This window comes from Nicotiana attenuata, chromosome 12, assembly GCF_001879085.1.
Source record: "Nicotiana attenuata strain UT chromosome 12, NIATTr2, whole genome shotgun sequence".
Classification (NCBI taxonomy): Eukaryota; Viridiplantae; Streptophyta; class Magnoliopsida; order Solanales; family Solanaceae; genus Nicotiana; species Nicotiana attenuata.
Window position 1 is genome coordinate 3273880 of NC_032000.1, and position 20854 is coordinate 3294733.

Genomic DNA, 20854 nt, shown 5'->3' on the forward strand with positions numbered 1-20854 from the left:
TTCGGTCTACAAAAGCTCCAAATCTAACCATAATCAAATTAATATTATCAACATGGCTAGAGAATTGAATTCCACAATAAAAACTACAAAAATAGGCCAAAATCCGAAACCGGCCAAAACCCGGCCCCCGGGCCCACATCACGGAATCAGTAAACAATGGCAGATCAAAACCCTCGTCCTCTCCCGAGTCTAACCATATAAAATTTATCAAAATCGGACTCCGTTTGGTCCCTCAAATCCTCACTTAAAACTCTCCAAAACTCAAACCCTAACTCCCTCAATTTCACTTTAAAATCATCAATCAAATCCCAAAAACGAAGATGGATTCATGAAATATAACCAAAACCGAGTAGAGAGCACTTATCCCAATCCCTATGGTGAAAATCGCCTCCAAAATCGCCCAAATCCGAGCTCCCCAACTCAAAAATATGACCGAATGAACAAACCCTAGTTTTATATATTTTTCTGCCAGCTATTCTGCATCGTTCTCGTGCCAAACAATCTCGAAACTCATATTTTATGCCTCCAATGGATTCTTTGTGAAACTCTAGTCAAGTTAGGCTTTTGAATCACTCAATTTGACCTTATAATGAAGGAGATATATTGGTTTCAATATTTGCAAATAGTGCAGATTTTTTAATTACGCCGTCAGTGGCAATTCCGTAATTAATCTGAAAAATCTGGCAACCTAATTCTTAGGAAAATGACCCTAAAATTCTCATACGATGTCCAAGTTCGATGATTCTTTTTACTACGGGTCCGTAATTATGATACGGATCTAATGCTTCAATCAAAAAAGAAATCGGAGCTCATTTGTTCAATATGATATCATATATGCTTGAAGAAACAACGTCGAAACATAAGAAAAACGAGTGCAACACAACCCAAACCTATTCAAAACTCACCCGAGGCCCTCGGGACCTCAACCAATAATTCCAACAAGTCATATATCACTACCCGAATTTAGTCGAACCTTCGAAACACCCAAAACAATACCAAAACACCAAATCAACCTCGAATTCAAGCCTAAGAACTTCTAAACTTCCAACTTTCGCCAATTCAAGCCTAATTCTACCACAGACCTCCAAATTATATTTCGGACACACTCCTAAGTCTAAAATCACCCAAAGAAGCTAATCGAATCATAAAAATCCAAATCCGATTTCGATTATTCATAAGTCAACTTCCGGTTGACTTTTCTAACTTAGCTTTCTAACTAAGAGACTAAGTGACCGTTTCACTCCAAAACTACTCTGAACCCAAACCTACCAACTCGATACAACTCAACACAGTTGAACAATACATAAAGACATAGAAATGGAGGAAACGGGGCTATAACTCTCAGAACGACTGACCGGGTCGTTACAGACTACTATATTGTCAAGATCCAAAAGGAAGAAAATATGAGCCACATTTTACAAAAGGGTCCCTGGTTCATCTATGGCTTTTTCTTATCTGTACAGCGTTGGCAACCAATCTTTATGGCTACACAAGCAAAGCAAACCCTATTTGTTGTCTGGGTTAGACTCCCTCAATTACCTACCGAGTCTACGATGGCCAAATTCTCCAGAAGATAGGGGGAGCTATAGGAAGGTTATTGAAAGTTGATGCTTGTACTTCCTCATCCTTAAGAGGGAGATACGCAAGACTTTGTATTGAATTACCTATGAAAAAATCTGTAAAAAAATTTATCCTCATCGAAAAACATAGACAACTCATTCACAATGAGGCTGACTCATTCCTTTGTAAAGCATGTGGGCAATTAGGCCACACAGTCACCTCATGCACTAAAGGTAAGTTATCTACACCTATCACTATGACACAAAATCAACCATGCTCAAGCCAAACACCACCACCTGGAGGCCAAGAAGAAGAGTGACAAACAGTGTCTTTCCCTCGAGGTAGGAAGCTCCCAAACAAATCAATTAAGGAGGTTACGAGGAAACATGAAACAGGTATTAATGCTAAGATATTCAATGCAGCGTCAGGTAAGCCCATCCTTTCACAAAAACAAATTTATATTCCTAAACCCCAATCAAATCCTCCTAGTAATATTCATGTTTTAGATAAATCGCCCAACCAGTAATTAACTCACACGGACAATTATACAATATATACTCAAAATCGTTTCTCCATTATAAACATAGATCCCCAGCAAGCTGTTTTACACAATACCACCTACAACAAAATTGAAACCAACCCTGACAACAAGCAGTTGAACTGGTTTCTTGAGGCAAAAAACGACAAGACAAATTTAGGGTCTCTAAAAGACAAATTTACTATTAACCAAGAGACACCCCTAATTATTGCTAATAACCAATCAAATTTAAATTTAGGCTTAACTAATGACACTCTTTGCTCTTCTATAATAAACCACCCTTTGCATGCGGATGAACACCCGGACAATGATCATTTCCACGTGCCTAACAAAATCCATGCAAAATCACCTATTAAATCTAACACGCAAAACCTCCCTATGGATATGCAAGTAGAACTAATCATTTCCCCTAGCAACCTTCAAGTGCCAATATATCCCAAACCCCTTACTTCCCACCATGCCAAGAATTACACTGAATCACCGAAGGAGATTTCGCCTAATACAAATTCTGAGAAACCAACGACCACAAAATATGGAGAATATCCATCCCTTCCCAAATCAAATACCTCTTCCCCCAATAATCTATGCACAACCTCCCCTCCCACAAGATCACCACCCAACATCATGGATAGAATTAGGGTTGATAGGGAGGGGAATGTCCCTCCAAGTCAACATCAATGGTCAAGAGAGTCTAATATTGATCCAAAATCCATAATTCCTTGCCCAACTAGTGTCCGAGGGTCTTCATCTCGCGATGAACAACTATATGAACCACATCTGGGAAAATAACATAGTTCAACCTTTAGATCCAAGGATGAACATTAACCTGGTTCAGGCCATGCGTGCCCAATGGAACCTACCTCAACCCTTCAACTAGAATCCCTACCTACCCCATAACATGTGGTTAGATCTTCCATTCTTCCCTCCTGTGATGACCCAAAAGGTCACCACTTGCTTTTAAATTAAATTCTGTATTCCGAGGCCTTAAAATCTCTTTCACCTTCACCTCAATTTGCGTGCATAGTCCGAGCGTGTAGTCGGAAAGCTGTTATGTGAAAAATCTATGAAATATTGAAATTTTGACTTAAAATGCATTTAAGTTGACTTCGGTCAATATTTTTGGTAAACGGATCCGGACCCGTGATTTGACGGTCTCGGAGGGTCCGTAGGAAAATATGGGACTTGGGCATATGCCCGGAATCAAATTCCGAGGTCCCAAGCCCGAGAAAGGAATTTTTGAAGAAAATTATTTTCTGAAAATGTTTAAAGGAATTTGAAATGAAACTTGAGTAGAACATGTTGGTATCGGGCCCGTATTTTGGTTCCGGTGCCCGGTATAGGTCTTATATATGATTTAAGATGATTCTGTGAAATTTGGTAAAAAACGGATGTCATTTGACGTGATTCAGACCTAAATTGCAAAAGTTGATGTTTTATGAAGTTTGAGAAAAATCCTTTGATTTTGATGTTTAATTCGTTGTTATTGAGGTTATTTTGGCGATTTGATCGCACGGATAAGTTCGTATGATGTCATTGAGTTAGTACGTATGTTTGTTTAGGAGCCCCCAGGGCTCGGGTGTGTTTCGGATGTGTTTCGGAAGGTTTCGGACTTAAGAAAAATTAAAGGTTTTCAGCTGTTGGGTTTCTGATGTTTCCTTCTTCATGTCCGCGGGAGAATCCTCGCGAGCGCGATTCATTCAATTTTGATGAAGGAAATCCCTTCTACGTGAACGCGTAGCACAGGTCACGAACGTTAGGCTTTGGGGGGTTAACCCTTCGCGAACGCGGTCCTGGCCACGCGAACGCGAAGACCAAATGAGCCTAGGCAGGGGTGGGGAATTTGTTCTATGCGAACGCGACCCTTTGGATGCGAATGCGGGGGCTCGAGGAGTTTACTCTCCGCGAACGCGAGCCCGATGTCGCGAACGCAAAGGTCTTCATGCCTGACTCATCGCGAACGCGATGAGCCTGTCGCGAATGCGAAGGGCAATTTCGCCTAGTTATTTTTAAGTCTCAACAACAGAACACTTACGGGATTTTCATAAACTTTCAAAAACCTCTTCTTCTCCAAAGCTCTTAGGCGATTTTTGAAGCATCTCCTCACCATAATCTCTTGGGTAAATAATTTCTAACTTGTTATCTTCAATTTTTATCAACACCCACTAGATTTCTAGGCCTAAAACATGAGATTAAGGGTAGAAAATTAGGGATTTGGGTAGAGTTAGGGCTTTTTGATTAATTGCGATTTAGACCTCGTTTTGGGATCGAATTCTGAAACTAATCATATATTCTGGCTCGTGGGTGAATTGGGGAGCGGATTTTGGTTCGAACTTCGTGTTTTGACTAAGCGGGCCCGGGGTCGATTTTTGGGTTTTTGGGAAGAATGATTAAAAAGCTTTAATTGAGCATTGGAATTGGATTTTTTAGCATTTATTGATGTTATTAAGTCGATTATGTATATATACGATTGTGTTGGAGCCAAATTCAAAAGGAAAGGCGGTATTTGAGGATTGAGTTGGCTGTGGAAGTTCGAGGTAAGTGTTTGGTCTAACCTTAGCTTGAGGGATTAGGAGTTGTGTCCTATTTGCTATTTGTTTCTTGTTGAGTACGACATATAGGCAAGGTGACGAGTATCTATTCGTTGGTGTCGAACATGACCGTGAGTCTTATTTTGTGATTTCCATGAATTCGTTGTATTCTTCATGCCTTGGTGAAAATTTCTATTTGTTATGTAAAGTTGTGAAAAGAATTGTGACCTATGAACATTGAGGAGTGTTGGCTCCAGTTGTATAACGAATTGTGAAAGTATAGGTGATAATTGAACCTCTAGAGCAGTGGATCGAGTTGTGAAGTGAATTGTAAAGTAAAAGTGAGAAAGAGAAGAGATCATTATGATGTCCCCTTGCCGGGCTATTGTTGAGTTGTGGTTCCCTTGCATGGTGTTCTTAATTGATATTACAGATACTTAGGTTGATGATTCTTTGTGTTAGGTAAGGATTATGGTTATAGCTGAGGTAGTTAGGTGTTGGAACAAGTTTGGGGTATAGCCGAGGTAGTTAGGTGTTGTAACAAGTCTAGTTATAGCTGAGGTACTTAGATGTTGGAACAAGTTTGGGTTTAGCTGAGTAGGAGTTGAGTTAGGATTGGTTATAGCCGATTCTCCCTTGCCGGGATATTTGTCTTGATATTGTTGTTCCCTTATCGGGGAGTTATTATGTTGCTTTTGTTCCCTTGCCGGGATTCCATTGTGATTTTGTGTTGGCTTGGAAATGGGAGCGGGTGGTACGCCTACCACGATATATAATGAAATGGGAGCGGGTGGTACGCCTACCACGAGATATAATGAAATGGGAGCGGGTGGTATGCCTACCACGAGATATAATGAAATAGAATCGGACGGTACGCCTACCACGAGATATAATAAAATGGGATCGGGCGGTACGCCTACCACGAGATATAATGAAATAGGATCCGGTGGTACACCTACCACGAGATATAATGAAATGGGATCGGGTGGTACGCCTACCACAAGATATGAGAAATGGGATCGGGTTGCACGCCTGCAACGAGATGTGGACCGAAAGTGAACTCTGCCTTTGTTTTCCTTATACTTGTTAGTAGTTGGATTTTGGTTCCTTTATAATTCTCTTGATATTTTGTTTTACCTGTTATTCCCCGAAGCATGCTTTCCCCCTTCCATCTTTACTTGGTTATTTCATCCTTACTTTCCGCTGTATATTATATAACTGCACAGGTTTATTTGGTAGTTTGGTCCTCGCCTCGTCACTACTTCGCCGAGGTTAGGCTAGGCACTTACCAGCACATGGAGTCGGTTGTGCTGATACTACACTCTGCACTCTTTTGTGCAGATCCCAGTGTTGTGGATTTCGGACCGCAGTGAGGTTGTTGCTTCTGGTCCATCAGGCGACCCGAGGTAGTCCTGCAGGCGTTCGCAGGCCTTGGCGTCTCCTTCTAGCTGTTATTCCTGTTTCTTTCTTGTATTTCCAGAGACAGTGTTGTATTATTATGTTGCTTTTGTTCCCTTGCCGGGTGAGTACGACATATAGGCAAGGTGACGAGTATCTATACGTTGGTGTCGAACATGACCGTGAGTCACTTCTATACTAGTTAGGTCATCAGCTTCGACTTGAGAACAGTTCACGCAGTTATTTCTGGAGAAGTTTCTCCCCATCACTCAGAGAGAGGCCTATCGGAGGCAGTTTGAGCGTCTCCAGCAGGGTTCTATGACTATTACTCAGTACGAGATCAGATTAATCAACTTGGCTCGTCATGCTCTTATCGTACTTCCCACTGTGAGAGAGAGTGGGGAGGTTCATTGAGGGACTCGTCCAGCCCGCTCAGTTAGCTAGAGGTGGAGGTAGAGATGTTAGAGGTGGAGGTAGAGATGCTAGAGGTGGAGGTAAAGGTATTAGAGGTGGAGGTGCAGGTACTGTTCTGGTTTATGGTAGAGAAGCTTCGGTTTTATTTTGCGCCGTGTCTGGTCATGCCTAGTGATTCTTGAGTGCCCCTGATTATGTGTCTACACCAGTGGGTGATCCTATTGTGGTGATTGGAGGTCCTGAGACTCGTGTAGATTGTTGCTTCTGGACATGGTTGATTTCGATGTTATATTGGGGATGGACTGGTTATCACCTTACCACGCTATCTTAGACTGTCATGCCAAGACTGTGACCTTAGCCATACCGGGTTTTCCTCATTTAGAGTGGAGAGGGACTCCTGGCCATTCTATCCGTAGTGTCATTTCTTATGTGAAGGCTCGGCGTATGGTCGAGAAGGGGTGTTCGGGCTATTTGGCTTAAGTTCGCGACTCTAGTGCTGAGGTCCCTCCTATTGATTCTGTGCCCGTTGTTCGGGAGTTTCCTGAGGTTTTCCCTTCAAACCTGCCGGGTATGCCACCCGACAGGGATATTGATTTCTGCATTGATTTGGCTCCGGGCACTCAGCCCATTTTTATTCCGCCGTATCGTATGGCCCCGCCTGAGTTGAAAGAGTTGAAGGAGCAATTGCAAGACTTGCTTGAGAAGGGTTTCATTAGACCCAGTGTTTCGCCTTGGGGTGCAACGGTGTTGTTTGTTAAGAAGAAGGATGGGTCAATGAGAATGTGTATTGATTACCGGCAATTGAACAAGGTTACAATTAAGAATAAGTATCCGCTGCCGAGGATTGATGATTTGTTCGATCAGCTTCAGGGTGCCAAGGTATTTTCAAAGATTGACTTGAGATCTGGCTACCATCAGTTGAGGATTAGGGCATCCGATGTCCCTAAGACAGCTTTCTGCACTCGTTACGGGAATTATGAGTTCTTGGTTATGTCATTCGGGTTGACAAATACCCCAGCAGCCTTCATGGACTTGATGAACCGAGTGTTCAGGCCTTATTTGGATTCGTTCATGATAGTATTCATTGATGATATATTGATATATTCCTGCAGCCAGGAGGAGCACGAGCAGCACCTTAGAGTGGTTCTTCAGACTCTAAGGGATAGTCAGTTATATGCTAAGTTCTCGAAGTGTGAATTCTGGTTGAGTTCAGTTGCATTTCTGGGTCATGCTGTATCAACAGAGGGTATTCAGGTGGACCGAAAGAAGATTGAGGCAGTCAAGAACTGGCCTAGACCAACATCAGCTACGGAGATTCGGAGTTTCTTAGGATTGGCAGGCTACTATCGTCGGTTTGTGGAGGGGTTTTCATCTATTGCAGCCCCGATGACCAGGTTGACCCAGAAGGGTGCCCAGTTCAGATGGTCGGATGAGTGTGAGGCGAGCTTTCGGAAGCTCAAGACAGCTCTGACTACGGCACCGGTGTTGGTTTTGCCCACAGGTTCAGGGCCTTATACAGTTTATTGTGATGCATCTCGTGTTGGGCTTGGAGCAGTGTTGATGCAGGATGGCAAGGTCATTGCCTATGCTTCACGACAGTTGAAGATCCATGAGAAAAACTATTCGGTTCATGATTTGGAGTTAGCAGCCATTGTTCATGCGTTGAAGATCTGGAGGCATTATCTGTATGGCGTGGCATGTGAGGTGTTCACGGATCACAAGAGTCTTCAGTATTTGTTCAAGCAAAAGGAGTTGAATTTGAGGCAGAGGAGGTGGTTGGAGTTGTTGAAGGACTATGATATCACCATCTTATATCATCCAGGGAAAGTCCAATGTGGTGGCCAATGCTTTGAGTAGGAAGTCAGCCAGTATGGGCAGTTTAGCTTATATTCCGGTCGGTGAGAGACCGCTTGCTTTGGATGTTCAGGCTTTGGCCAATCAGTTCGTGAGGTTGGATGTTTTTGAGCCCAGCTGTGTGTTAGCTTGCATAGTCGCCCGTTCTTCATTATTGGAGCGTATCCGAGATCGGCGGTATGATGATCCCCATTTGTTTGTCCTTAGAGACACGGTGCAGCATGGAGGTGCCAAGCAGGTTACTATAGGTGATGATGGAGTTTTGAGATTGCAGGGTCGGGTTTGTGTGCCTAATGTGGATAGTCTTCGAGAGTTGATTTTAGAGGAGGTTCATAGCTCCTGGAACTCTATTCAGCCGGGCGCCGCGAAGATGTATCAGGATTTGCGGCAGCATTATTGAGGGCGAAGAATGAAGAAGGATATCGTCGCATATGTGGCTCGGTGTTTGAATTGTCAGCAGGTCAAGTACGAGCATCAGAGGCCCGGTGGTTCATATTAGAGGATTGAGCTTCCCGAGTGGAAGTGGGAGCGGATCACTATGGACTTCGTTACCGGACTCCCGCAGACTCGGAAGAAGTTCGACGCAGCATGGGTCATTATTGATAGGCTGACCAAGTTAGCGCATTTCATTCTTGTGGCAGTCTCCTATTCTTCTGAGAGGTTAGCTGAGATCTATATCCGGGAGATTGTTCGCCTTCATGGTGTGCCCGTGTCTATCATATCAGACCGAGGTATGCAGTTTACCTCGCATTTCTGGAGAGCAGTTCAGTGAGAGTTGGGCATACGGGTTGAGTTGAGCACAGCATTTCATCCCCAGACGGACGGGCAGTCCGAGCGGACTATTCAGATTTTGGAGGATATGCTCCGAGCTTGTGTCATTGACTTTGGAGGCTCGTGGGATCAGTTTTTGCCTTTAGTGGAGTTCGCCTACAACAATAGCTACCAGTCGAGCATCTAGATGGCTCCTTATGAGGCTTTATATGGTAGGCGGTGTCGGTCTCCGTTTGGATGGTTTGAGCCAGGAGAGGCTCGGTTGCTGGGTACGGATCTGGTTCGGGATGCCTTGGACAAGGTCAGGATCATTCAAGATAGGCTTCGTTCAGCTCAGTCCAGGCAAAAGAGTTATGCCGACCGCAAGGTTCGAGATGTGGCTTTCATGGTCAGTGAGCGGGTATTGCTTCTAGTGTCGCCTATGGAGGGCGTGATGAGATTTGGAAAGAAGGGCAAGCTTAGCCTAGGTTCATTGGCCCGTTTGAGACTCTTGATCGAGTGGGAGAGGTGGCTTATAGAGTTGCATTGCCGCCGAGCTTATCAGTCGTGCATCCAGTGTTTCATGTGTCCATGCTTCGGAAGTATCACGGCGATCCATCCCACGTGTTAGATTTCAGCACTGTCCAGTTGGACAAGGACTTGTCTTATGAGAAGGAGCCGGTAGCTATTCTAGACCGGCAAGTTCGTCAGTTGAGATCGAAGAGTTTTCCTTCTGTTCGTGTTCAGTGGAGAGGTCAGCCTCCTGAGGCATCGACCTGGGAGTCCGAGTTCGATTTGCGGAGCCGTTATCCCCATCTTTTCCCCGACTCAGGTACTTCGTTCTTATGTCCGTTCGAGGACGAACGGTTGTTTTAGAGGTGGAGAATGTGATGACCCAAAAGGTAACCACTTGCTTTTAAATTAAATAAGTGTTCCGAGGCCTTAAAAACCTCTTTTACCTTCTCCTCTATTTACATGCGTAGTCCGGGCGTGTAGCCAGAAAGCTGTTATGTGAAAATCTGTGAAATATTGAAATTTTGACTTAAAATGCATTTAAGTTGACTTCGGTCAATATTTTTGGTAAACGGATCCGGACCAGTGATTTGACGGTCCCGGAGGGCCCGTAAGAAAATATGGGACTTGGGCGTATGCCCGGAATCAAATTCCGAGGTCCCAAGCCCGAGAAAGGAATTTTTGAAGAAAATTGTTTTCTGAATGTTTAAAGAAATTTGAAATGAAACTTGAGTAGAACATGTTGGTATCGGGACCGTATTTTGGTTCCGGCGCCCGGTACAGGTCTTATATATGATTTAAGATGATTCTGTGAAATTTGGTGAAAAACGGATGTCTTTTGACGTGATTCGGACGTAAATTGCAAAAGTTGATGTTTTATGAAGTTTGAGAAAAATCCTTTGATTTTGAGGTTTAATTCATTGTTATTGAGGTTATTTTGGAAATTTGGTCGCACGGATAAGATCGTATGATTTCATTGAGTTAGTACGTATGTTTGGTTAGGAGCCCCGAGGGATCGGGTGTGTTTCGGATGTGTTTCGGAAGGTTACGGACTTAAGAAAAATTGCAGGTTTTCAGCTGTTGGGTTTCTGATGTTTCCTTCTTCGCGTTCGCGGGAGAACCCTCGCGAACGCGATGCATTAAATTTTGATAAAGAAAATTCCTTCTACGCGAACGCGTAGCACAGGTCGCAAACGCGAGGCTTTGGGGGGTTAACCCTTCGCGAACGCGGTCCTGGCCACGCGAACGCGAAGGCCAAATGAGCTTGGGCAGGGGTGGGGCATTTGATCTACACGAACGCAACCCTTTGGACGCGAACGCGGGGGCTCGAGGAGTTTACTCTCCGCGAACGCGAGCCCGATGTCGCAAACGCGAAAGTCTTCAGGCCTGACTCATCGCGAACGCGATGAGCCTGTCGCGAATGCGAAGGGCAATTTCTCCTAGTTATTTTTAAGTCTCAAAAACAGAACACTTACGGGATTTTCATAAACTTTCAAAAACCTCTTCTTCTCCAAAGCTCTTAGGCGATTTTTGAAGCATCTCCTCACCATAATCTCTTGGGTAAGTAATTTCTAACTTGTTATCTTCCATTTTTATCAACACCCACTAGATTTCTAGGCCTAGAACATGAGATTAAGGGTAGAAAATTAGGGATTTGGGTAGAGTTAGGAATTTTTGATTAATTGCGATTTAGACCTCGTTTTGGGGTCGAATTCTGGAACTAATCATATATTCGGGCTCGTGGGTGAATGGGAGAGCGGATTTTGGTTCAAACTTCGTGTTTTGACCAAGCGGGCCCGGGGTCGATTATTGGGTTTTTGGGAAGAACGATTAAAAAGCTATAACTGAGCATTGGAATTGGATTGTTTAGCATTTATTGATGTTATTAAGTCGATTATGTATAGATACGATTGTGTTGGAGCCAAATTCGAAAGGAAAGGCGGTATTTGAGGATTGAGTTGGCCGTGGAAGTTCGAGGTAAGTGTTTGGTCTAACCTTAGCTTGAGGGATTAGGAGTTGTGTCCTATTTGCTATTTGTTTCTTGTTGAGTACGACATATAGGCAAGGTGACGAGTATCTATACGTTGGTGTCGAACATGACCGTGAGTCTTATTTTGTGATTTCCATGAATTCGTTGTATTCTTCATGCCTTGGTGAAAATTTCTATTTGTTGTGTAAAGTTGTGAAAAGAATTGTGACCTATGAACATTGAGGATCGTTGGCTCCAGTTGTATAACGAATTGTAAAAGTATAGGTGATAATTGAACCTCTAGAGTAGTGGCTCGAGTTGTGAAGTGAATTGTAAAGTAAAAGTGAGAAAGAGAAGAGATCATTATGTTGCCCCCTTGCCGGGCTATTGTTGAGTTGTGGTTCCCTTGCATGGTGTTCTTAATTGATATTACGGATACTTTGGTTGATGATTCTTTGTGTTAGGTAAGGATTATGGTTATAGCTGAGGTAGTTAGGTGTTGGAACAAGTTTGGGGTATAGCCGAGGTAGTTAGGTGTTGTAACAAGTCTAGTTATAGCCGAGGTAGTTAGATATTGAAACAAGTTTGGGTATAGCTGAGTAGGAGCTGAGTTAGGATTGGTTATAGCTGATTCTCCCTTGCCGGGATGTTTGTCTTGATATTGTTGTTCCCTTATCGGGGACTTATTATGTTTCTTTTGTTCCCTTGCTGGGATTCCATTGTGATTTTGTGTTGGCTTGGAAATGGGAGCGGGTGGTACGCCTACCACGAGATATAATGAAATGGGAGCGGGTGGTACGCCTATCATGAGATATAATAAAATGAGAGCGGGTGGTATGCCTACCACGAGATATAATGAAATGGGAGCGGGTGGTACGCCTACCACGAGATATAATGAAATGGGATCGGATGGTACGCCTACCACGAGATATAATAAAATGGGATCGGGCGGTACGCCTACCACGAGATATAATGAAATGGGATCGGGTGGTACGCCTACCACAAGATATGAGAAATGGGATCGGGTTGCACGCCTGCAACGAGGTGTGGACCGAAAGTGAACTCTGCCTTTGTTTTCTTTATCCTTGTTAGTAGTTGGATTTTGGTTCCTTTATAATTCTCTTGATATTTTGTTTTACCTGTTATTCCACGAAGCATGCTTTCCCCCTCCCATCTTTACTTGGTTATTTCTGCCTTACTTTCCGCTGTATATTACATAACTGCACAGGTTTATTCGGTAGTCTGGTCCTAGCCTCGTCACTACTTCGCCGAGGTTAGGCTAGGCACTTACCAGCACATGGGGTCGGTTGTGCTGATACTACACTCTGCACTCTTTTGTGCAGATCCCAGTGTTGTGGATTTCGGACCGCAGTGAGGTTGTTGCTTCTGGTCCATCAGGCGACCCGAGGTAGTCCTGCAGGCGTCCGCAGGCCTTGGTGTCTCCTTCTAGCTATTATTCCTGTTTCTTTCTTGTATTTCCAGAGACAGTATTGTATTATTTCTTTCAGACCTTTATTTGTAGTAATCTTAGACAGTCTGTGAAGTTGTGACACCAATCTTGTGTAGTTTTGTCATGGAATGGTATTAGCAGTATTATTAAACTTGAAATTTAAGTCTTCCGCTTGTTAAATTTTGTAGATTATTAACTGTTGAATTAAAACTGTTAATGAATTTAAAAAATGGGTAAAGGTAATCTGTTCAGAAATTGGCTTGCCTAGCTCATATTAGTAGGCGTCATCATGACTTCCGAGGGTGGAAAATTCGGATCGTGACACCTCCACAAGAGCTAACTGCTCTCATTCCAGCCCTGATGAACTGGGACATTCCACTATTGGACATGCAACCTCAGATGCCAGTGAACCCTCAAATGCCAGTCAACCAAGCACCACAAAACCAACAAGCACCCCCCACCCCCACCCCAAGATATTCCACAAGGTTTGGGAAATCCAGTAGGGGAGGAACTTTAGGGCGATATGGTTCTAATAGGGGAATCAATGGAGGAGTCATCGAACCTGGACGAAGTAAAAGTATTTCTTTTTCAGGAAAGGCGGGAGAAGAGGCTTATTCTAGCTTGTCCAAGTTCGTTATTCAAGTGCACGATGGACATGAGACCTCCACAGGATCCCACTGTGGGGAACCTGGCAATGATTCTGGTTCCTTCACTAAGAAGGAACCCAATGTTCCCTCAGGGAAGTCAGTTGAATGGTCCCCATCCTCCTCCCCTATCAATGAATCGTGCTAAAAATTCATACTTTGGAACATAAGAGGGGGTAACAACGATGAATTTTGAAGAAACTTTCGTGACTTAATTGATACTCATCATCCTTGTATGGTGACCTTATTGGAGACAAGAATGGCAAACCATGGTAATCTAATGCATGACTTTGGGTTCACTGATATGATAGAAGTCCCTTCTGAGAGCCAAGCAGGTGGCATGGCAGTCCTCTAGGACACAAACCTAGTGCATGTTAACAACTTTGTCAAAAGAAACAGTGAAATCCATGCTCTCATTGAGGTACCTCCTATTCGTCACACTTGGCTTTTTTCGTCGATTTATGCTAGTACAAAAATCTCCAACAGAAATATTATGTGGAATAACATCTGTGACACTTTCGATAATTATAAGGGTGCATGGCTTCTGGGGGGGGGGGGATTTCAACGATGTTATGTTAGCTAATGAAAAAATGGGTGGAAACCCCATTAATCGTAGAAGAGTTGCTAAACTATGGAATAGAATTAACTACTGCAAACTTGTTGATTTAGGATATAAAGGTTGCAAATTTACGTGGTCTAACCACAACAAGAATATTAGTAATCGTATTATGGAAAGACTAGACAAATTGTTAGCAATTGAATCTTGGATAAATCTTTTTCCCAGAGCTTCAGTAATTCATTTACCAAAAACTCATTCCGATCATAACCCTATCCTATTAGAGCTAATCCCTAAGAATAATAATTCCCTACCCAAACCCTTAGAATTGAGACCTTTTGGTGTGGCTATCCGGAGTTTGGCAATATAGTTAAAGAATGTTGGCACAATAGGTCTTTTGTGGCAGCTTCAAGGTGTTTTCAAAGTCGTATAATTGACTGGAAACACAAAACATTTAGAGACCTTTTTAAAAAAAAGAATCACATCCATGCTAGACTCAACGGCATCCAAAAATCTCCCTCTTATGATTTTAGTTCCTATCTCAATGATTCTGAAATTTCCCTAAAATAAGACTATTGGAAGCTTCGATCTGGAATTAATTATTTAAATGATGGCGATACTAACTCAAAAATTTTTCACACTTGTGCCACTAATAATAGAAGAAAAAACAAGATTGTTTATTTTAAGGACTTAGACGGGAATCGGATAGATGACCCTCCTAAAATCATGGACCATACCCTCTCCTATTTTGAGCAAGTCTTTACTACTAGTCATAACACTTCGGACTGGACTAGCATTAAGTTAGACACTCATTCATTCAAAGACCATAACTTAGAGTGCTTAGATAAACCTTTTTGCTACTCTGAAATTAAGAATGCAGTTTTTTCCTTCAAACCTTTTAAATATCCGGGACCAGATGGTCTTCATCCTTTTTTCTTTCAAAAGTTCTGGAATTCCCTAAGAACTTGAGTAACTTCCCTGTGTCAGATAGCTTTTGAAACTGGTAAACTCCCAACTGGAATTAACGATACCTACCTCTGTCTAATTTCTAAAATCCATAATGCCACCAATCTAAGAAAATTCGGGCCAATTGGCTTATGTAATTGTGCTCTCCTCCTTTTACAATTCCTCCTTAAATCTTAAACACACTTCTTTCATATGGAAAAGTGTTAGTAAAGGATGGGAAGTTTGTTCTAAGGTCATTAAATGGATCCCCCATACCCGCTCCTCCATGAACATATGGGATTCAAACTGGATTCCAAAATCAAAAAACCTTAGACAACTAGTTGAAGGTCCTCTCCCCTCATCCATTGGCAATCTCACCATTAGTGACATTTGGCATAATAATAACTGGAATCTTAGCAAAATTCCCTTTGACCTCCCGTTGGATATCAAAAATGTATCCTATGTATTCACCCTACCAACTACTCCCATGGTCAAATGTGCTGGGACCTAACAGGGGACGGAAAATTCTCCTCAAAAAGCTGTTACAATCTCATTAGGACCAGCTCAAATAGCTTAACTGATTTCAGTTGGATCTGGTCCTTGAAATGCCCTAACAAATTAAATTCCTTCTTTGGAAATGCTACCACAACAGGCTACCAACACGATCCTACCTTCACCATATTGGTCTTAATATTGATCCTTTATGTCCTGTTTGTAAAAAAGAAAACGAAACCATTGAGCACATATTCTTAAATTGCAAGGTTGTCCTGAATTTCTGGAATTTGATTGGTTTAAATAGGTCCTCTATTATTAATTCCCCCCACTGGCTAGACAAGATAAACGATCTGAGCAACCCTAATCGCTATGCCCACCTTAAATGGGAGGAAGTCTTCCCTTTTATTGTATGGGGGATTTGGCGAAACAGGAACAAAAAAAAATCATGAAAACTTTTCCTATATTTATAATCCAAACCAGGCCCTAAACCTAGCGTCAGAATACATGCTTCTCACTCATAAGGAAAAAGCTACTGTTCATTCCCATGCAATTAGTGTTGCATGGCATAAACCCTTCCATCTTTCTTTAAACTAAACATTGATGGTGCTTTCAAGGACAACCTCAAGCTAGGGGGAGTAGGGGGAGTTTTTAGGAACCAAGCAGGGGATTGGATTTTGGGTTACCAAAGCACTGTCCCAGCTACCTCACCATTACAAGTGGAACTGGAGGCCCTCAAAGAAGGCCTCAATTTAGCTCTAACCCATGGTCTAACTCCTCTGATCGTAGAAACTGACTCAACTGAGGTAATAAAACAGCTCCTGTCAAACGCTGTCCCTCACAATTCTATCTTACAATTATGCAGGTGGTTAATGCACCAGCTGAAGGAGCTATTGATCATCCATAATTTCAGAGAAGGGAACAAAGTGGCACACAATTTGGCACGGCATGCACTCAATCAAGCAGCTGCTTATCAACTACTAGATTCACCACCCCCTTTTGTTATAAATAATCTGGAAACAGATAGGGTGGCCCATGTTTATCTTGTTAAGAACATTAGTTTTGATGTATGCTTTATGCTAGCTGATCTGGGCAATATCAATATCCTTAAGGTTGTTTCTAGTTTGAATGATGTAAACGACAATATTCCGTAAGTTTTTAATATATATTATCCCTAGTTATAAAAAAAAAATAACTATAAGACTGATATATTTTATTATGGCAATTAACTATTTGTGTAATGCTACTAAGAAAGGAGCCTTGTAACAACTAGGGGTGTACAAATGAAACCGAAAAATCGCATCAACCCGATAATTCGAGTCAAATCGAGAAAAAAAAAATCGACTATGGTTTGTTTTGATTTGGTTTGGTGTTGGAAAAAAACCTCAACGATATTTGGTTTGGTTTTAACTAAAAAAATTCAAACTGAAACTAAACCAATCCGACATTATATGTATAGAAGTTTTAAATATATTTAATACATATATAAAATATTTATTGTAGTGTAGTTTATAAATATTTCTTAAGATTTTTCATAGTTTCATCTTTTAACGTACTATTTCAAGCTTGGACTTTTAATTTTTGGATGCTCCAATAAGTTTTATAGTCCATAAATGTTAGTAACTCAAACAAATCCTAAACCATCAAATCAATACTAACGCTAATAAAAGACATTCAATTTAAATGTACTATGAATAAAAATAGTGGATGATATCTATTTTTTAGTTTTTCCATGGTTTGGATAAATGCAGAACTTATTTTTCTTTTATTGTTTAGTCATGTAAATAATAGTACTTATTAGTCATACTTATTTTAGCAACTTATTAATTTTAAATTATGTTTGTTTTCATTATGGGTGATTAATAATATTTATTTTATGCGATTTTATTATCTTTAATGTTGAATTTTTAGTACAATGCCATGAATCATCTCGTATTTATGTTATTTTATTGAAAAAACACCTTATATAGTTCTGTCTAATTAGGATTAAAGAAATACTTGGAGCACAAATTCCATGTGTTTGTGCTATGAAGACTTTATGGAAAAAAACCGAAAAAGCCCGCAAAACCCGAAAAACCCGAGAAAATAAAGATTTAGAAACCCGACTTTTATTGATTTGGTTTGATCTTTAGATTTAATAACCCGATACAATTGGTTTGGTTTGGTAATTTAAAACTCCGAACCAACCCGACCTATATACACCCCTAGTAACAATAATAAAGTTGTTTCCATGAGACTTATTATAGGTCACAGGTTGGAGCCATGGAAGTAGCCACTAACTTGCATTAGGTTATGTTGCTACATCACATCCATTGGGTGCGCCCCTCCCCCGTATCCTGCGTGAATATGGAATGCCTTGTGCACCGGACTATCTTTTTTTGTACTAGCTAAAAAATTCACATGACTTTTCATCTTGCAAAAGAAATATGAAGGGTAAACCCGTATTCTAATTAAGCTCCTATAATATTGGATTTTATGTATGTAATCTTACCTTTTCATTTTTGGCAAAAGATTATTTTTACAACTTAAACCTATAACCTCCTGGTCACATGTAGGACGACAACATCTGATATTGCGAGAAGGCTCCCCTTTACTTCGTCATCTTGCATAATAAAGAATTTTATTTTTCTGTTAAACTAAATAAAGTAAGAATCAGAAACTTCCAAAATCAGTACTTTCTTTAAGATTCTTATTTAGATCGTATACGGGTCCAAGCATCCTTTTTCCTATTTCTCGCAATACAAAAAGAATTACTCTTCTCATTCATCAGAAATAGCTTTTGGGAGACATTTATGATATATTCTTTTTTTTTTTTTTTTGGTAATATTTATGATATATTCTAATAGGATTGACATGACATGTTACCTTGTATCTCAAAAGTCGTTCCTTTTTTTTAAAACAAAAAAGTCACTCGTTTATTTAAATATCACCAAAGCCATTATGTCATTTTTTTAAACTAAAAGTCGCTCAACTTTATTTAAATGTCATAAAAAATGTCTCATTTGTTTTTTCTTACAATTGCGTGTAATTGAACAAAGATCTGCGTAGAAATAAATAAAATATAGGCAGGACTTGAGACTTTTGTATAAAACTAGTTTTAGTGTACGCGCTTTGCGCGTGTACCTAACTCAATAAAAAGTTTATTTAAAATTTATCATTGAGTTATAAAATAAAAATATAAGTTCTTAAAAATAATGAATATTGGTCGTACATAAATAATAAAAAATGAAACTGCTCCACGGAAATACTCAAGATTCAACTTAAAAGGCATTTCAAAGAATGACTGAAGTTAGAATGGGAAGTGTTTATTAAATTTGGAAGTATCATTATTTAAGTGAGATTAGTATTTAAGTAATATTAATTAGCTAGCTGTAACGACCCGATCGTTCGTTCTGAGAGTTATAGCCACATTTTCCCCATCTATGCTTATTTATATGTTGTTCAACTGTGTTGAGTTGTATCGAGTTGGTAGGTTTGGGTTCGGAGTAGTTTTGGAGTAAAATGAACACGTAGTCTCTTAATTAGAAAGCTAAGTTAGAAAAGTCAACCGGAAGTTGACTTATGAGTAAAAAAATTCGGATTTGGATTTTTATGATTCGATTAGCTTCGTTGGGTGATTTTAGACTTAGGAGTGTGTCCGGAATATAATTTAGAGGTCCGTGGTAGAATTAGGCTTGAATTGGCAAAAGTTGGAAGTTTAGAAGTTCTTAGGCATGAATTCGAGGTTGATTTGGTATTTTGGTGTGGTTTTGGGTGTTTCGGAGGTTTGACTAAGTTCGGGTAGTGATATATGACTTGTTGGAATTGTTGGTTGAGGTCCCGAGGGCCTCGGATGAGTTTTGAATAGGTTTAGGTTGTGTTGCGCTCGTTTTTCTTATGTTTCAACGCTGTTTCTTCAAGCATAAATGATATCATATTGAACAAATGAGCTCCGATTTCTTTTTTGATTGAAGCATTAGATCGTAATTACGGACCTGTAGCAAAAAGAATCGTCGAATTTGGACATCGTATGAGGATTTTATGGTCATTTTACTAAGAATTTGGTTGCCAGATTTTTCAGATTAATTACGAAATTGCCACTGGCGGTGTATTTAAAAATCTGCACTATTTGCAAATATTAAAACCTACATATCTCCTTCGTTATAAGGTCAAATTGAGTGATTCAAAAGCCTAACTTGACTAGAATTTCACAAGGAATCCATTGGAGGCATAAAATACGAGTTTTGGGATCGTTTGGTATGAGAAACGAGGCAGAATAGCTGGTAGAAAAATATACAAAACTAGGGTTTGTTCATTCGGTCATATTTTGAGTTGGGGAGCTCGGATTTGGGCGATTTTGGAGGCGATTTTTACCATATGAATTGGGGTAAGTGTTCTCTACTCGATTTTGATTATAATTTATGAATCCATCTTCGTTTTTGGGATTTGATTGATGATTTCAAAGTGAAATGGAGGGAGCTAGGGTTTGAGTTTTGGAGAGTTTTAAGTGAGGATTTAAGGGACCAAACGGAGTCCGATTTTGACTAATTTTATATGGTTAGACTCGGGAGAGGATGATGATTATTATTCTGCCATTTTTGACTGATTTCGAGACGTGGGCCCGGGGGCCGAGTTTTGGCCGATTTCGGATTTTTGGCATGTTTATGTAGTTTTTAATGTGTAATTCGATTCTTTAGACTATGTTGATATTAGTATTCTGATTATGGTTAGATTCGAAGCTTTTGGAGACCGAGTCGAGGGACGAGGACATCCCGGAGTAGGATTTTACGCTGTTGAGGTAAGTAACAGTTTTAGCTCTGGCTTTGAGGGTATAAACCCGGAGAAAGTAATATCATGTGATTGTTTGGTGGTGATACCCATGCTAGGTGACGGGCGTGTGGGTTTGCACCGCGAGGGATTGAGACTTGGTTCGTCCCGTGAGGCTGTGAGGCCTAATGGTTGTTATCTATGGTTATGTGTTTACTTGTTGTTGAACTTGTTTGCCTTCATGTTAGAGAGCATGCTTAGGCTTTATTCATTCTAACGTTATTTGTACTCAGTCATAATAATTATTGTACATGTTTACCTCAGTCTCTATTATTTTGTAATATGCTATGATACTTGATGTGGGCTGAGTCCCCTTATTGGTTGATGATGGTGAGGCTAGTGAGGTACATGATTGAGTGAGGCCGAGGGCCTGGTTGTGAGGATATTAATACCATAGCGCGTGAGTTGTCCGCGTAGCACGTGAGTTGACCGTGCGG